Here is a 19,910-nt window from a genome sequence, read left to right as displayed (position 1 = left end):
CATATATCTGATCAAATTACTTGTTTTCCTACATCTCTGGAATCAATTCCTATGAAGCAAACTTTGAGGGGTATCAAAAGATTCTAATTTGGGCACAGATTCTAGAGACATGAATAAATAGTAGGGTATCAAAAATATCTTCCATACACAAATATTGCAAAAGCACAAGTTCTACGCAGAAGCATTATAACACTCCACCTGTATAGCTAGTTAAATGGGCAAATGGTTTATATGGATGATGATAGGATAGTTTTCTAATGCTACAACTGCCAGATGAAATCCAGTAAAAAATAGTGTTCTCTTGGTACCACACCATGCAGCCATATAGATGATACCAATATTATTCCCTGTGAAAAATACATGAAATTAATTAGTTCAAAAGTTCAAAAATCCTAACTCAACATAGTAACCTTGTTAAAACAAACCATAATGTTACATCATCGTTATACCAAGTCATAAAACAAAACTAATACCTTAAGATAAAACTAAGCATAAACTAAACATGCCAGTATGCATGTCATACACATGTTGAATGAAAATTTTATCAAAGGTTTATTGGGGAAGAGGTATAATAAAAGTGCAAACACCACGTGTCGAAACGATTTTTCTTAGGTGAGATTTTAAAAACTACACATTTCTTAATTTATTTCTTTTGATTAATTTTAATTAAAATATAAATGCGATTTAAAAAATCTATCGTTTCGAAAAATTTGAGATTCCTAATAAAAATGTATGGTTCGAGTAGTCGCCACCAATATTGATTAGAGCGTGATTAGGCACAAAAAAATGCTTTGTTATTTTAATAAAAATATTAATTTTAATTAAAACAACAAATTGAGGTCTACGTACCAGAAAATTGAGTTCTGGAGTCGCTTACGTGGGAAGGATTAGCACCCCACAACGACCTAAATCGGTATCTAGTCGATTAATTAATGTCTTTGCAAAAATTTACAAACTTGAATTTAATTTAATTTATGATCCCACAAAACAAAAAAATGAATTTAAAAATGAATATAATAATATTTAATTATTTCCTATCGAGAAGAAACAAACCCTTCATAACTTGAGGCAATCAATTTTTACACCAATCGAAATAAAGAAATATTATAATTCTATTATAATATTCAAATACACAAAAAAAAACAAATTAAATTAAAATTAACATGCCTCTTAGAAAAAAGAATGATATTCGATTATTTAAAAATATCGAGATCATACCTTAGATAAGTTCTAACAATCTTTCCTTGAAAATTTTAAATAACTGAATATTTATTTTTCTTTCGTTCCCAAAATTTAAGTGAGAAATCATTTTTTAAGTTTCACTGTTGGGATACACTCTTAATTTAAAATCGTCGAAAGCGGCTCTCTAATGAGTCAAGATAAGCCACTCAAAACAATTTAAATTAAAAGGATATTGCCCTTAATCCAATTATGTAATTATAGTTCGAGTATGCACGTGAGGATATCATACAAATTACGCAAAAATAATGCCATGTAAATCATAAATAAATCATTCGCATACTTGTACATACATGAATTTATCAACACACAAAACAAAGAAATACAACTAATTAAAGAAAACAAACCTTACAATGGACTAAATTAAAAGAAATTTAAATTAAGGAATTAATGTAAAAGATAAAACAATTTAAATTAGGACAAAAAATATTTAAAATCTAAATCTAAGGACTAAATAAAAATTAGCAATAAAATTTGAGGACCAAATTTAAACATGATCATACAAGCTAATAGTAGGGACTAAATTAAAATTAACAAAATAATTCAAGGACTTAATTTTAATATAATGAAAAAAATCAGCATGGTGACCAAATTAGCATAAATCAAAATTAAGCGTAAATAAATTAAAAATATGATAGGGACCAGAATGTGAAAACACGCCTAAATTAGAAGGACTGTATCACAATTGTTAATTTTTTTTATAAACCTAAAATTTATTAACAACTATAAAGTGGAAAGTTACAAAATCAGTGCATCATAATTGAAGTAAATGAAAAAATAACATTACAAGGGGCCAGAATGCAAATAAACGCTAAAAATAGAGAGATTAAATAACAATTTTACCGAAAGTCTCGGTGGCTAAAAAACTAATTTACCTAAACCTTTTAAAATAAAACCTAAAATAAAATAAACCTAAACTAAACACACCTAAACTAAACATATGGCCGCCTATGAGAGTTCTCAAAACTCTCCCTTTTCTTCCCCGACCGAGAGCCCTAAGGGCTTCAACTCACGTCGCTAGTAGGGCACCGTTTAACGGTGGCCATTCTTGCCCAAACCACCACAAATCACCACTAGAAACACCCAAAACAAAATCCCAACCGGATCAAAACGCTCATCTTACTCAACCCCTTTCTTTTCTCTCTCGATCGAGACCCAAAACAAACGAAACCATCGTTAATCGGCACTAGACAAAACTCAAAACCACCGTCAATACAACCTTAAGTTAACCTCTTAACTAAACTCTCAACAACAGACCCTATAACCTAATCGAGAACCTTTAGACCCCTAAACCAACCTTTTAACTCCAAAGGACGAAGAGGCAGAGCCATAAACTACGGTGACCTAACGAGAACAACCTCCATACTCTGGAGAAGACCCAAACACTCCAAGGTAAACTATATCAAGACCCTCATATTCCTATTTTGCTTCAAACTTATTTGGCCTACTAAGACTAACCTAGCATCTTATCTTCGACGATGGAACCCCGAACGGCTATGAGATAAAACCAACGAGACTCCACCGACATTCGTACAACCCAGGTAATTTGGCTCTCTTTCTATCATTTCAATTTACTCGTATTCACCCCTAAATACAAACAAATCATTGGAAAACAAAAAATGAAATAAAAAATACCTCAATAAATTTGTATTACTTTCGAATAAAATGGGGAAGACCCCTGTTACATTTCTTTATCTTTCGTAGCTAGGAAATTTCCCTTCCCTTTGGAGATAGTTCTTTTTTTATTTGCTTCATTATCTCTCAAATACAATGGGGGTAATTTTTTACAATCTTTTTTTCGGGGGGAAGAATAACCCTTTGTTTTTACACTATTTTTTTAATATCGGGGAAGAAGCCTCGTTATTTGTTGATTTTGGGGTTTATATAGTACCCTAATTACACAGGTATGAAAACAAAATTATATCCCATTTTTCATTTTTCTCTGAATTTTCACCACTTTTTTTCTTTATTTTTGCCTCCTCTGTTTTGATGATTCGGCCAGGTAGTTAGAATATTTGTTTTAGCTGGGGACCATTGTATGTGCTGTCGAGGTGGTTAAGACATATGTCGCTTAATTGGCTGTTGATGGTTTTAATTGTGGAGTATGCATAGGGACCATTGGTCGCGTGAGGTGGTTGCTGACGCTAATGGTATGCCCGGGAAAAATTAGGTTATTACAGATGCACCTCTTTGCTTGTTGTTGTGAAACAATAACAAAGCAAAGACAAAAGATAGCCTAATTTTTTCGGGTTCACTTGTAACCCAATATGGCTTCACTACTCTTTTTCAATCCTCTATCGATCTGTTCCATCATCTTTTAATGGAATAATTTACTTCTTTGAATATGAAACTTTCTTCGTTTGATTTGCTCCAATCTCACGTATGCAGATCATTTTAATCAATTGATTTGCTTCTCCGTACCCGAGAATCTTCGCTTTCCTCCTACATGTGGCGGTCCTGCAAAAGACACATCTGTCAATAACTAGCATGTCTGGGGGTTTATTTAATTGTTTATTCTTTCTCTTTATCTTTTTATTATTATTTTATTTTTTTTCTTTTTATTATTTTTTTCTTTTTACTTTAAAAGAGAAACTTTGAAAATCGCTTTCTCATTTTTTTACAAATACCATATGAAAGCATCTTGCCTGAAGGTCTTATAGATGGCCCAAAGGACTTATCATCTTGCTCCAAAGCCTAACAGATGACCCGAGGGATTAAATCATCATGCTCGAAAGGCTTACTGATCGCCCGAATGACTTACCGATTTTTGGAAATAATCTACTAGGTAAGAAACTTTGAAAACCACTTTCTTACTTTTCAAAAATTTCATTTTCTGAAAATACTAAATGAGAAACTTTGGAAATCACTTTCTCATTTTTCAAAAATCACATGAAAACATCCTGCCCGAAGGTCTTATGGATGGCCCGAAGGACTTATCATCTTGCTCGAAAGACTTACAGGTGACCCAAAGGGTTTAATCATCATGCTCGAAAGACTTACTGATGGCCTGAAGGACTTACTAAGTAAGAAACCTTGGAAATCGCTTTCTTACTTTTTATTTTCTAAAAATATTAAATGAGAAACTTTGAAAATCGCTTTCTCATTTTTCAAATTCATGTGAAAACATCATGCCCGAAGGTTTTATATATGGCCCGAATGACTTATCATATTGCTCGAAAGGCTTACGGATGACCCGAAGGATTTAATCATCATCCTCAAAAAGACTTACTGATGGCCCGAAGGACTTACTAAGTAAGAAATATTGGAAATCACTTTCTTACTTTTCAAATATTTCATTTTCTGAAAAAATTAAATGAGAAAGTTTGAAAATTGCTTTCTCATTTTTCAAATTCATGTGAAAACATCTTACCTGAAGGTCTTATGAATGGCCCGAAGGACTTATCATCTTGCTCGAAAGACTTACAGATGACCTGAAGGATTTAATCATCATGGTCGAAAGACTTACTGATGGCCCGAAGGACTTATTATCTTCGGAAATAGTCTACTAAGTAAGAAACTTTGGAAATCGCTTTCTTACTTTTCAAAGATTTCATTTTCTGAAAACATTAAATGAGAAACTTTGAAAATCACTTTCTGATTTTTCTAATTCATGTGAAAACGTCCTACCTGAAGGTCTTATGGATGGCCTAAAGGACTTATCATCTTGCTCAAAAGACTTACAGATGACCCGAAGAATTTAATCATCATGCTTGAAAGACTTATTGATGGTCCGACGGACTTGTCATCTTCGAAAATAGTCTACTAAGTAAGAAACTTTGGAAATCGCTTTCTTACTTTTCAAAAATTTAATTTCTTGAAAATATTTAAATGAGAAACTTTGGAATTTCTTTCCTCATATTTTGGAAATCACTTAATGGTCGGGTAACATGCCCCCTTCAAAGTAATCCTTCTTCTGTAGATTGACCCCTTGTGTTCCTCGGTTCTGCCTCTCTAAACATGATTCCCTATATTTGAGGTTTTAATTCTACTTTTCTCTTGTCGAGATTTTAAAATCATGAATCTTCTTTTCATTGGAAGATCTGTAAAAAAACATGTGTCTATGCATGAAACACGAATGTAATTAAATGTATCAGTGTAATGCATTTTCTTTTATGCAAATGTTATTCTCATGAATTCATAATTATTGATTCAATCTTCATTTGACTCCAAAGTAATGAACTCAGTATTCTTTCACTTGATCATTCCTTTCTAGGGTTTGCTTTAGATATTAGTGAAACAACTTATGCTTACAACTTTGTATCCTTGAAGAGCCATCTGATCAACTTATAATTTTGTGTCTTTTTGCCTCCCGTTTGTATTAAAGTCTTAGAAAAGATGTTTCATTTCTGAAATTCTTGGTGCAGTCAGAATTATGACATTGTTGCCCCATTTTTGGAGACTATGTATATGACTATGCCAAAATTCAGTAAAGATCAATGGGAGAGCAGCATCTATTCTGATTTGACTCTTAAAACACATCACAAAGTGGATCTATCCTAATTTTTCATGTTGCAACATCTAATCAGATATCAAATAAGGCTTGTTTATACCATATCATGTCGATAGGTTTAACAACATCCCATCATTCAACCTTAGTTGGTTCTACTAGTTTCTTGATGTTAAAATTCCATTACCCCTTCTATGGAAAGAAATCTTCACCATTTCTCTTTTTTAACCTTGGGGTTATAGAAAATAACCATCATATTGGGTAATGGAAACAACACATGATCGCAACATTGATTCAACACCATATTTACTAGTTCATAAAACATTTGACAACACATTCATATTTTCTTATGGCTTCTGTCCATATTTTTCAACCAGAGAAACTCTTTGCATAGTGTTGAGAGCTTTTGCATGGTATTACAAGGATACCAAAACTCAGTGGAAATTAGAGTGGGATGTTTTAGCTCGCCAACATTAATGCATGTGAAATCACCAGAATAATGCAACTATATGATAGAAAAATGATCATATATGGTAAACTCTACTGTCACCGTTTTACCAATTTCATTCTTCATATATTTCTATCTCATCAGAACTATTTTTTCAATTCAATGATTTTTCCACATGATGATATGGGCATTCAAAAATGCCTCACATTAATACTTCTAGCTGAAATAGGCCTTCAATAGTGCCCAACATTATTTATATTGGTACTGGCCTTCAAAATGCCCCAACATTTCAAGTTGTAAGGCTCACTCTCAATGTCTGTTTGATTTGGATCTTATGATCCCTGCAAGGTCTGGTTTTGGTAATGCCCCAATGTGGGTACTCGTGACTCTCTTCATGCCCAAATCTCTTAATCTTGAATGTTCTCATTTTGGTGTCAACAGTGGTGTTGAATTACTTGAGGGCTTTTCTTCATGTTCCCATGGACACTTAAGAAGTGATAAATTCTTCTAACAGAATGTCTTGCATTTTGATATGAGTTGGGATATGTGTGTGCTTCTCGATGGGTTACCAACAACATCACAAGAAAGTGTGACAAGTTTTATTCTCTAGTCCTTCTAATCTCTCAGACCACTTGCTTTCAACATTGTGGAATGCTTCATTATTCTGGCATCATTTATTCTTTCTTCAATAGAGGAAAAAATGAGTCTCTCTATTTTCAAGGACCTTTCACATTTGAGACTGTCCTGTTTGAAAATGTTTTTCTCCTTTCTCTTTTTTTAAGAATCAAAGAAGGAAAGAATTTTTATAAAGTATTGCCTCTCATATCAGACTCACAACCGAATCAAATCATAAACATGAGTTCACAGAATATTAAAAGAATTAATAGCTCTTTAATGTTTTCAGAATTATAGCTCTTGACAAGTATCAAAATTGATGGGTTGGCTTTAGGTTGGTTTTTTTCTTTATTCTAAGGTTTCGACCACCAAAATGTCATTTCTTTCTCGGTCCTTTTGAACATTGTGACATACCCCTCTTTCTTTGCTTGGTATTTTAATCGGATACGGACAAAATGGCGCAACTAGCATAATCAATTACTAGACTTTCTAGAACACTTCTATTTCAGTTCTCTGAAATCTTCCATTTGTTCAAGCTTCGTAGACTTCTCCAACAAAGGCAGTGCAGAAATATCGATCTAAAAATGAAATTCTTGAGTACTTGTGTGAAATCGACTATAACAGGTGTTCATTAACTCCCTTAGTCCATCTATACCGAAGCTCCTTATTTAGATAAATTTGATTTAATTTGCCAATGTTTGGCTAGTTGAATTCAGTTTTTTGTATATATATTATAATCGCCTTTATTGGACTAGTTGACTCTTTCCATAAAGCTGGGACATTTAACCAATTGCTTTAGAGGGATAACTCAAACTTTATTGTATACATATAATTACATTCTGGGTATACAGATTCAATTTCTTAAGCTTGTCAAGAATAACCTTTTATAGTCTAGGTGTTGTTTAAAGTCAAAAAATCTAATCTTTAGAGTTCAATTTCCAAGCAACTGACCTAAACTAGATTCACCTACTCGACTATTCCATTTGTAAAGATCATTATCATCATTGTGTGTCATCAACAGGAGTGTGGTCTAGTCAGTTTTGTAATGTCATACACAAAATATGCCCCATGTTGTCCTCTCCTATGCATGTTTGAATACCAAGCCTCTTATTCATTTCCTTATGAGAAGAGTAGGCTATATCGATCCCTATAATAAAAGGGTATGGTGTTCGAGTTTATCTTCTGGGGTAAGGTCCAGGGTCTTTGTTTTATACAGTTTTCAATCTTGTCACCTTGTCAAAGACTTATAACTCTAATCATTTAAAGAATTTTTAATTCAGTTGATATTCAAAGAATTTCAAGTCTGCAAATTCAATTCAATGCTCACCATCTTTAAAGTAGCATAAATTTATTTAAATATCCTTAAAAAAGTTGAGAAAAGACAAAAAAAAAACAAATTCAAACAAGATGCTGCAAATGAAATAAAGCTTCATAATGGAATGAAATGATCTCTTCCTAATTAGGATCCCCCATTACTCATTTAATGCATTGGCACTTGACTCAAACAGATACTACATATTGTGTTTTGATGCCCCAATCGAGTTCGTCATCCACTGTTTCACCAATACTTGTGTCAATGTCCCATTTTCAACCAGCATCTCTATCTCCTTTAACAACGGCTTACAATTCCTCGTAGAATGTCTCGATGCCCCCAAGTGGAAATCACAAACACTATCTTGATCATAACTGTGGTAGAAGGGTTTGGTGGCACTTTCACTAGCCTCGGGGTAAGGTATTGAACTTTAATCAAATGGGGGTACAGATCTGAGATAGAAGTTTGTAACACCTTCAAAGTATTTCTCGATCGTGAGACTTTCTTTGGTCGGTTCGAGCAACTAGCTATCTTTTTCTTTTACAGTTGTGGGAGCTCTAAACGTGACATTCATTCACCTCATAAACTTTTGCTTTTTGCTTAGTTAGGCTTTTGGAAGTGACTTTTAAGTTTCCTTTGTTGATTGTGTTTTCAATTAACTCTACATCTGTCACAAGATCCTCGAAGTTTTTTGTCAAATTTACCAGCATTAACTCGAAGAAAGTAGTTGGAAGAGAATCGTGAAACATATGTGATATTTCTTCTTTTAACAAAGGAGGTTAAACTTGTGCTACCACTCCTCTCCATCTTAGGGCATATTCTTTAAAGCTTTCAGTAGTCTTCATCCTTGTTTTTTGAAGATCTTGATGTTTTAGAGCTAAACCTCTGACATATCGATATTGTCCCAAAAAACATCAGCTAGGTTGACCCATGTCTTTATCTTCTCTCTGTTCAAATGGTTATAACATACTAAAGCTGGCCCAGCAAGACTATCATGGAAGTAACGAATCAATAGATTATCATCATTTAAGTACCATTCTATCTTTCTATAAAATATTTTCAAATGGATTAGAGGACAATTGGTGCCATCATATTTCTCAAAATTAGGCACCCTAAATTCATGTGGGATGACCAAATTAGGGACCAGACTGAGTTCTCTTGCTTCTAATTCCTTATGAGAGGCATTAACACTTTTCATAACTCCAATGGCTTCATTCAACCACTTGACTTTGTCTTCAAATTGATCATAATTGATAAGGTTTGAGTGGGACATTCCAGGGTAGATTATCATTTTCGACATATTAGTCTGATGATAATGATTTCCTTTATCAGTCATTTTCTCTTTACCAATAGCATTGGTTGCCAGCACCTGGATCATTTGATTCGATACACCTTACAGAGAACCCAATACTTGATTCCTCATATCTTGTTGCAACCCAGCCAACTACTCTTACAACTGATCTTGTGATTCCTCATGAGATTGCTTCATTGTTTCCATTTGTTTGTCCATGATGATGAGGAGTAGTATGAATGAATGACCTTGGTATTACTGTCACATAACCCTCCATAAATTATTTTCACGGTTTCATAACTGATGCATGAAAAATGGTTAAATTAATACATGTGATGGAAATGCATGTATGCAAAAGGTGTCATTCCAGAGTGACCATCTTAAAACAATTTTCATTGAACACAAAGGTTTCAGTACATCAAACAAACTTTACATATAAGGGATAGCTTTCACTACTAACTTTTGTATCTCCTTCAAAAGCCAATTTAACTTCCAATCACGCTCGGGTGTTGAGTTGTCAATCTGCCTCAATTCTCTTGCAAATACAGCTAAATCAACCACTTTGTGAGCCACATTGCTTGCTTGGGTCATAGCTTATTTCATGATGTTTTCCTTTTCGTCTATCTTGAGTGCCGATTCTCGGAGCTGTAGATACTGCAAATACAACTAAAGTCTTTGTGGTTATGAAGCTCTTGTATAAGACCTCTATAATCTTCATCAATGTCTTGTTCTTGGCTCTAATGGCTTCTAGCTCAACGTCATTCTCACGCTTGTGGAGTTTATATGAAGCTTCTATATTAGCAATGGACATGTTCAACATCTGGTTTTCGGCTTGATATCTTCCTAAATCATTAACAACTGCATTACGTCTTTTTTCTGCAATCTGTAAATCATAAGAAAACTTCTCAGCTCGACCTTCATGCACTTTGCAATTCTTTTTCCATTGTTCAACATCATTTTTAAGTTTAGTGACCCCTATTACCCACTCCTCTAGACATTTCCTATAACAACAAATTTAAAAGCTTGACTAATCTTTGAAAACCATGATGTATGACTTCCATCTCTCTACTCATTTTATTGTTGTCACTCCTCAAATGATGACTCTGGCTTTGTACTTTGTCAAACAATCTTCCTCCTGGATGTTCCTAATAATACCCTTACCTTTGGACACTTTTGGTTCAAACTTAACAGGACAATTCGTTACCAAACTAGGTTAACTTTTCAATTCGAACTCCAATACTCCATAATTAAGAAGATGCTGGACTCGAGTATGAAGGCAGTGCAATTCTCAATGGAATGTCCTTGAATTCCAGAATGATATTCACAACGAATGTTGACGTCATACCAACTTGGATATGGAGGTTGCCAAGGTTTCACATAATGTGGGGCCACTTCTCGGGCTTCTAACAGCTCATCGTACAACTCCTTATATGATATCGGGATAGAATCAAAATAAAAACCACCTCTTGACTTGGATTGAGCTGAAGTTTTCAGGTTTATTACCCCTGATGTTGGGAGTAGACTATAAAATACCAACGAGTTCTGATTGCATGGATTCTTTTCCTCTTTCTGAACTTTTGCTGTTGTTACCATTTCCTTGGTGTTTCTAGACATTTTGTTGATACGAACGATGATTGTGTGTGATTTCTCATATTGGTTAGGATTAGCAGGTTATAAAGTAGTCCCTTGCGTATTTGACACCTCGAAATTATTTTCATCGAGCTCTTTCTTTTCTTTTGTAGAAGTATCTCTTCCTTTGGCCAAAGCATCTATTCTATCCATCATCTTGGATATATTCTCTTTCATTTCTCTTATCTTCTTTTGCTCTTCATCGGACATATGATCTTTGGATGCATAACTCTCTACTATTCTCGGAGCTTCCTTAGTATGCCATTTCTCAATTGTGTTATAATTTACTTGATCACGAAACCCTTTGTCCATTATGAAAATGTTTTACTATGATGACCACTCACAAATCAACACCTTTTGATTATGTCATGATCATGCAATGCAAGCAAAAAGAAAAACAACATAAAAAACAAGTTAGTACATATAAGATAACAAAATGACAAAAGAAACAATAGCAAAATAAATAAATAAATAAGCTAATGTAAATTAAGAATGCAAATGCACAAAGTGTTAATTCCAAAAGCAACCACTATAGAACAACCTTCATTTAGACAACAAAATTTCATTACTCCATGTAGTCAAAATAAAATTATGATTCTCCATTTCTTTATTCTCTTGAGCTGTACTCCCAAAATTGCCAGTGTACTTTTTCACATTGGATGACGCCGGATATTGAATATTATCTCCATTTTTACTTCAATGCAAAGTGGTCATCATGTCTTTTTAAAGGGTCTTCTCGTCCTTAGTATGCATGTATCTATCTCCGGAGGGAACATCTTGGCCTCCACTCCTTTAAAGGATGTTTTCAATCAGCTTCAGATTTATTTATTCATCGAATATCCTTCTTCATGGATTGTTTGAACATCTTTGGATCTCCTGATTTTGACTACGTAGTTAAGAATTTCTTGTCTCATTATGACCAACCATCTTATTAGTTAATCACTTGCGAATTAGCACCTTTAGATGACATGAAGATGCAAATGCAATAAAATAGACATAGAAGAATAAATAAGTTAATACACATAAGATAAACAACAAGATAATAAGTATCGTAATCATTAAATAAAACCTACCCTCACATGCTGGCTACCCAATCATGTTTTAGTATATCCTACCCAAACATGATATCTACCCCATGCTTTGTTTGAACATTAAAATCTTAACAACATGATATCTAATTCGCATGCTGGTTTGAAAAATAAACTTGACCTCATGATCTCTAGTTCTCATACATTTATGCAGAAAATTAAATTTCAAAAAAGCTTTTCCCTAAGTACTCTCCTCAGGGGACTCTTAAGGTTCGGGTTAGGCTCTACATAAGTTCGGGTTCTAAGTTCGTAATATGATGTGTTCAACTCTAGAGTAATAGGTTCTCGAATTGTCCTTGTAGGTGCCCCTTTGGGTTGTCGAACCCTCAATCTTGGCCCATCACAGGCTTTTGAGATCGAGTTCAATTCGAGGGAACACACCTCCTTATGTCCGTGCGGAGGTGAATACCATCACGAGGACCATAAGGCGTGAGCTCCAGAAACGATCCACTATCCCATGCGGAGGTGAAAACCACACGAGGGAGTAGTTTCTCACTCCTACTTAAATATGACAGAGCGGGGTTTTAGCTCATGTTATGATAATGTAATTGTACAGTGTGTGAGGAAAAGCGAAAAACACACAATTAAAAAAAATAAATTCTCAATTCCTTTTAAAACACACAATTAATCTGAAAACATCAACAAACAAGTCAGTACAACTATTTAGTAGTTAATCAATAAATAAAAAAATTAAAACCAAACAAGGGATTAAAAACCAAATTAGAACGATTTATAACTTTCATTTGCAAAGAAAATTAATTAATCGACTATCGGCCTGACTATCTAAAAAAAGTCTCCAGTGGAGTCACCAAGATGTCGAAACGATTTTTTCTTAGGTGAGATTTTAAAACCCACACATTTTTAATTTATTTCTTTTCTTTAATTTTTAATGAAAATATAAATGCGATTTAAAAAATCTCTCGTTTCGAAAAATTTGGGATTCCTAATAAAAATGTATGGTTCGAGGAGTCGCCACCAATCTTTGATTAGGGTGTGATTGGGCTCCTAAAATGCTTTTTCATTTTAATAAAAATATTAATTTTAATTAAGGTCTACGTACTAGAAATTTGAATTCAGGAGTCGGTTACGCGTGAGGAATGATTAGAACCCCTACAACACCCTAAATCGATACCTAGTCAATTAATTAATGTCTTTGCAATGAAATTTACAAACTAGAATTTAATTTATGATCCCACAAAACAACAAAATATAAATTTTAAAATGAAATATAATAATATTTAATTATTTTCTATCGAGAAGAAACAAACCCCTCATAACTTGAGGCAATTAATTTTTACTCCAATCGAAATAAAGAAATATTATAATTCTATTATAATATTCAAATACACCAAAAACATATTAAATTAAGATTATCATGCCTCTTAGAAAGAAGAAGGATATTTGATTATTTAAAAATATCAAGATCAGACCTTAGATAAGTTCTAACAATCTTTTCTCGAAACTTTTAAATAATCGAATATTTCTTTTTCTTTCGTTCCCAAATTTTAAGTGAGAAATCATTTTTTAGGTTTCACTGTTGGGGTACACTCTTAATTTAAAATCGTCGAAAGCGACTCTCTAATGAGTTAAGACAAGCCACTCAAAACAATTTTAAATCAAAGGGATATTACCCTTAATCCAATTATGTAATTATAGTTTGAGTTATGCACGTCAGGATATCATACAAATTACGCAAAAATAATGTCATGCAAATCATAAATAAATCATTCACATACTTGTACATACATGAATTTATCAACACACAAAACAAAGAAATACAACTAATTAAAGAAAACAAACCAAACAATGGACTAAATTAAAAAATAATAAATTTAAGGAATTAATGTAAAAGATAAAATATTTTAAATTAGGACAAAAATATTTAAAATCCAAATCTAAGGACTAAATAAAAATTAGCAATAACATTCGAGGACCAAATTTAAACATGATCATACAAGCTAATAATAGGGACTAAATTAAAATTAACAGAATAATTCAAGGACTTAATTTTAATATAATGAAAAAAAAATTAACATGGTGACCAAATTAGCATAAATCAAAATTAAGCGTAAATAAATTGGAAATATGATAGGGACCAGGATATGAAAACAAGTCTAAATTAGAATGACTATATCACAATTGTTAATTTTTTAAAAACCTAAAATTTATTAACAACTACAAAGTGAAAAATTATAAAATCAATGCATCATAATTAAAGTAAATGCAAAACTAACATTACAGGGGGCTAGAATGCAAATAAATGCTAAAAATAGAGGGATTAAATAACAGTTTTACCCAAAGTCTCGATGGCTAAAAAACTAATTTACCCAAACCTTTTAATATAAAACCTAAAATAAAATAAACCCTAAACACACCTAAACTAAACATATGGCCGCCTGTGAGAGTTCTCAAACTCTCCCCTTTCTTCCTTGACCGAGAGCCCTAAGGGCTTCAACTCACGCTGTCGGCAGGCCACCGTTTAGCGGTGGCCATTCTTGCCCAAACCACCACAAATCACCATTGGAAACACCCAAAATAAAATCCCAACGGGATCAAAATGCCCCTCTTACTCAACCCCTTTCTTTTCTCTCTCGTTCGAGACTAGAGGTGGGTATACGGGCTACCCGCCCGTTTAGCCCGCGGGTTTTGACGGTGCGGGCTTAAACGGAGCGGGCTAAAAGGTCTGCATTCATAAACGATTTTGAATTTTAAGGCCCGCAGCCCGTCCATTTAACCCGCGGGCTAAACGGGCTTACCCGCGGCCCGTTTAATAAAAATAATTTTAAATGCTTTAAATGTAATAAAAAATAATGTTTTAACTTACTACACCTTTAAAAATGATCGAGCAACTTGAAAAGGAAGGTAACACCGTCAAAATAATAAATAATACTTAAATTTTATTTTAAATAGCCGGAAATGATTATAAAATAATATTTTTTTAATTTTTTAATCATTAATATATATATAATGATATAATTACTTAAACTTAAATTAAAAAAACAATATTCACTTATATCACCAAATTGAAAAACAAATAAAACAATAACCACATTATACTTTTATAAAACACGATTATTCAAGGCTATAATATGAAGACACAGAAGTGTCTTAAAGCAAAAATTCAAACATAAAAAATCAACAAAGTCAAACATTATACAAATCTAACAAGAAAGTTGTCAAGTGTTCCTAATAATTGTATTTTATGGATACTTTAGAAAAATACTAAAACATAATATGAAAATATAAAATAAAATACTTACAGTATAAGAGTAAATTTGAAAGATACAGTTATACTAAAATTGATAAAATATAAGTAATTAATTTGTTAAAATATATTTATTTTGTAAAAGTCTTTAAAAGTTGAAAAGTATGTTTTTAATTTTTTCTTTTACTTTTCTTTCTTATTTTTAATCCAAATATTACGTGTCATGTGATATATTATTAGAATACCACGTGATTTTTTATAATTAAAGAACAAAATGGATAACATACTTCATGAAAAAAATAAAGGTCAAAATTAAATAAAAAAATCTTTAAATACCAAAATGATAATGATGTATATTTAAATGAAAAAAATATCAAGCAACGGTAAAATTATGACAAACACCCTAATAAATTTAAGGACTACAATAGTTATAAGTAACATCATATTTATAGGTAATTTATTTTCTTTTTCTATAAAATTCTTTAAGTTTATTTTCTCTAAAATTTTATAAATTTTAAATTAAGTGGGCTTTAGCGGGTTTAACGGGTAGCCCGCGGTTATACCCATTAAACCCGCGGGTTTAACGTTCCGGGCTAAAATGCCCGCAATTTAAACGATCTTCAATTTTTTAGGCCCGAAACCCGCACGGGTCGCAGATTAAATGGGTAGCCCGCGGGCCTTAGCCCATATACCCAACTCTATTCGAGACCCAAAACAAACGAAATCGTTGCGAATCGGCGCTAGACCAAACTCAAACCCACTGTCAATACAACCCTAAGTTAACCTCTTAATTAAACTCTCAACACCAGACCCTATAACCCCGACCAAGAAGCTCTAGACCCCTAAACCAACCTTTTGACTCCAAAGGACGAAGAGGTAGATCCATAAACTCCGACGACCTAACGAGACAACCTCCCTACTCTGGCGAAGACCCAAACACTGCAAGGTAAACTATATCAAGACCCTCCTATTCCTATTTTTCTTCGAACTTATTTGGCCTACTAAGACTAACCCAGCCTCTTATCTTCGACGATGGAAACTCGAACAGCTATGAGACGAAATCGACGAGACTCTACCGACATTCGTACAACCCAGGTAATTCGGCTCTCTTTCTCTCCTAAATAAACACATAGGCATTGGAAAGCAAAAAAATGAAATTAAAAAAATACCTCAATAAATTTGTATTGTTTTCGAATAAAATGAGGAAGACCCCTGTTACATTGCTCTCTCTTTCGTAGCTAGGAAATTTCCCTTCCCTCTGTAGATAGTCCCTTTTTTATTTGCTTCGTTATCTCTCGAATACAATGGGGGCCAATTTTTTACAATCGTTTTTTTCCCACGGCCGGTGGGGGGAGAAGAACCCTCTGTTTTTATTTTAATATCGGGGAAGATGCCCCTCCATTTGTTGATTTTGGGGTTTATATAGTACCCCGATTACACAGGTATGAAAACAAAATTACATCCCATTTTTCGTTTTCCTCTGAATTTTCACCACTTTTTTCTTCATTTTTGCCTCCTCTGTTTTGACGATTAGGCCGGGTAGTTATAATATTTGTTTTAGCTGGGGACCAATGTATGTGCTGTCAAGGTGGTTAGGACAGATGTCGCTTAATTGGCTGCTGATGGTTTCAATTGTGGAGCATGCACAGGGACCATTGGTCACGTGAGGTGGCTGCTGACGCTAATGCTCTGCCCGGGCAAAATTAGGTTATTACACCACTATCACACCCGAAGGCGACCCAAAGCTTTGTTAAATCAGTTTACCAGAGTTCAACAGATAAGCCTCGTCATGAATACATTCATTTAATTGAAGTTCATGCATATATGGTTCCATGCAATACAGGGATGATCCAAAAAGTATCCAGTCAATATAAATTCCATCATGAATAGTTTTAAACTAAGGAATCACTATTGAACAGAAAAAAGATTGGCGGAACCAATCTTCAGCATTTCTTGCATAAGGCTGATATGGTTGTTTCATGTATCACTTTGAGGACATTTTAAGAAGAGTTTTTCACCTTCAATGGTGGCTTCAAAAAGGAAAACGCCTCAATTGAAACACAGAGATTGTCCAGAACCAAATCTTAGTCAACCATATCACATGGTACCAACCTTGTTTTTCATATTATACTGATGAGTTTTTAAGCGGATATACTACAGTCTACTGGATTGAGGCTGAGGGATAGTTGTGTCGTGATCCTGATAAATGGCGCATTCTTTTCTGGCCTCTCAAAAAATGCTCTTCTAAGCATTTTAGGGTGCCAATTCAGCGGTTCACATTACAGATAACAGTTGATCGTGTTCCTGAATACAGGACGTTTATTGGCCTTTAGAGCCCAAGCTTAGATGATCTCTATACAGCACAAGCCTATCATGATATTCATGACAATTTAACAAATTCAGTGATAAGGCCTACTATGTGATGTATATACAGACAAACGTAAAAGGATTATAAAAGGAATGTGCATTCCTAGATAAGAACAAAAATATTTGCTGAAAGTGTAAAGCATACAGTAAAATACGATTACTCACTACAATCAAAGATAAACAGAACAATTAAGGCATAAGTAATTAGTAATCAATTATCAAAATGAGCCATGCCAGTTACTCTATCCGTTCCATCACGCCCAAGGACAACCAAAGAGAAAAGAACAATACATGGGAAAATAGTTTGATATGAGTTAGTAATGGTACAACTTGTGATCATTTCTATGATGCCGTTAAGAATAGCTTAGCCATGTGGAGGGGAATATTCAACATAGCAGCCTTGTCATCAACCAAAGGAACAAATGTATGCATTCTGAGGAGGCTAAAAATCATCAGAGGATAGAGAAACAAATCTCTACGATATGATGATACTAGCTAAATATCTGTCATGGACCTCTTTAGTCTTTACGGTAACTTAGGTTATAATAAAGGCATATCAGACATAGGGGGACCTGTATTGCAATACTTAGGTTTCATTTCCATGTAATGGCACCACCCTCACTATGGCAGTCATTAATCATTGGGAAGCATTTGTAAATAAAGGAGCGTTTCTTCTATAGACTCTAGCAAGTTAGCTAACTTAACATCACACAGTACTTGGAAACTGAGCAACGCTAACCTTGATGCTATAAGCAATATCAAAACTGTCACTGGGATGAATCATGCACCCATTATACATAAAAAATACTACTACTAAAGGAAAAGCTGGCATTCAGAGGCCCCAAAAAACGATAAAATAGAAAAATTGTAAGCTTCTATATCATCAGTTTGTTTCAAATGGTTTGTTCGCAGCAATTCAAATGGATCAATACCATTGTGGTGCAACAGAAGAGAAATAATAATAAACTATGGACTCAAATCAAACTAAACAAAACGAACATGATATTCAAATTGGTAATGCTATATAATAAGAACACGAAATAAAACTGATTTATTAATAAATAAAAAACTAACCCCAGAAATTACTTACCACTTAATAAGCCATACAAAGAGGAAATGCTGCATAATAGAAACCTTTTCCAGCACCTCAGCTTTATACATCTTAAGCTTCCCACTATTCACCTTCTTCCAATTAGGCAGTGCACTTATATCATCCAACAGCGGCGAATGCTCTGCAAATGGACCTTTTTTCACCTTCTTTATAAACCCAATGCACGAGAGATACATATACTCACTTGAAAAATTCTCCAAAATACCATCGTTATGAATCGATTTCGGCTTCACATACTTATGATCGATGAACTGCGAACTCCCAAATATAAACGGCAAGAAATGGTAATCATCTAAACCCCAAACGCCGTGTGATCCCTGATTCCAAGCAATAAACAAGCTGAAGCTTCCTCAACATGTCTAGATATTTGACAAAAACCCTAGCCACTGCTTGGTAATCTTCTTCCTTGATTATCCCCATTCTGGCTAAGCAATATAACCAGGCTGCAAAGTTGGTTTCGTGTCCCGTTCCGTCATCAATTCGGCTCGAGTTCCAAAGCTGTCAGTGAAGTAGAGGACTATTTCGACGGTGGAGGGTTTGAGATCGTCAGGGAGGAACTGTAGCATGAGGGATTCAGCGTTTTCCGTTAAACGTTAGTGCTAGGTCCGATAAGAGATGTTACCGTGGCGAGAGGATGGTTGAACGGGTGGGTATTATATGTTTGTTGGATAGTATATGTTGGATTCAATTTCATTTTGGTTTAGACTTTTTTTATATACGTGTGTGTTGTTTTGCTTTGATAATTGTTATTGTATATTTATACAATGATATATATGTGGTGGATATTATATGTTTGTTGGATAGTATATGTTGGTGGGATATTAATGTGTTGATTAATGTTAGTGAGGACCAAATAGGCACTTTTTAGGGCCACATTGTTTTGACAATAGTTTAATGTTTTTATTGGATAAAGTGAATGAAGACCACATGGGTTAATACTTTTCTCTAAAAATATGTACATATATTATTTAATGATTACATTGTAAAAACTGTTGGTGAAGACCACATGATTTATGTTGGAACCATTAGAATTTAGGGTATAAAATATAAAATATTGAATTTAAATTAAATTAATAATTTATTTATTCATTTAACTCACAACCACAACTTTAAATTAATGTATTTTTTATGTCACAGACACATCTTTAAAGTATTGCA

The 19,910-nt window shown here is 33.7% G+C and overlaps 1 pseudogene; it reads right to left on the bottom strand.

Annotated features, from left to right (window-relative positions):
- Positions 1-232: 232 nt before the first annotated feature.
- Positions 233-19,405, bottom strand: LOC120130102 (annotated as a pseudogene).
- Positions 19,406-19,910: the final 505 nt, after the last annotated feature.

Source organism: Hibiscus syriacus, unplaced genomic scaffold (assembly GCF_006381635.1).
Source record: "Hibiscus syriacus cultivar Baekdansim isolate YM2019G1 unplaced genomic scaffold, ASM638163v2 tig00110511_pilon, whole genome shotgun sequence".
NCBI classification, from domain to species: Eukaryota; Viridiplantae; Streptophyta; class Magnoliopsida; order Malvales; family Malvaceae; genus Hibiscus; species Hibiscus syriacus.
Note: the sequence above shows the minus strand (reverse complement) of the source record. Positions and strands in the feature narration are given on the sequence as shown.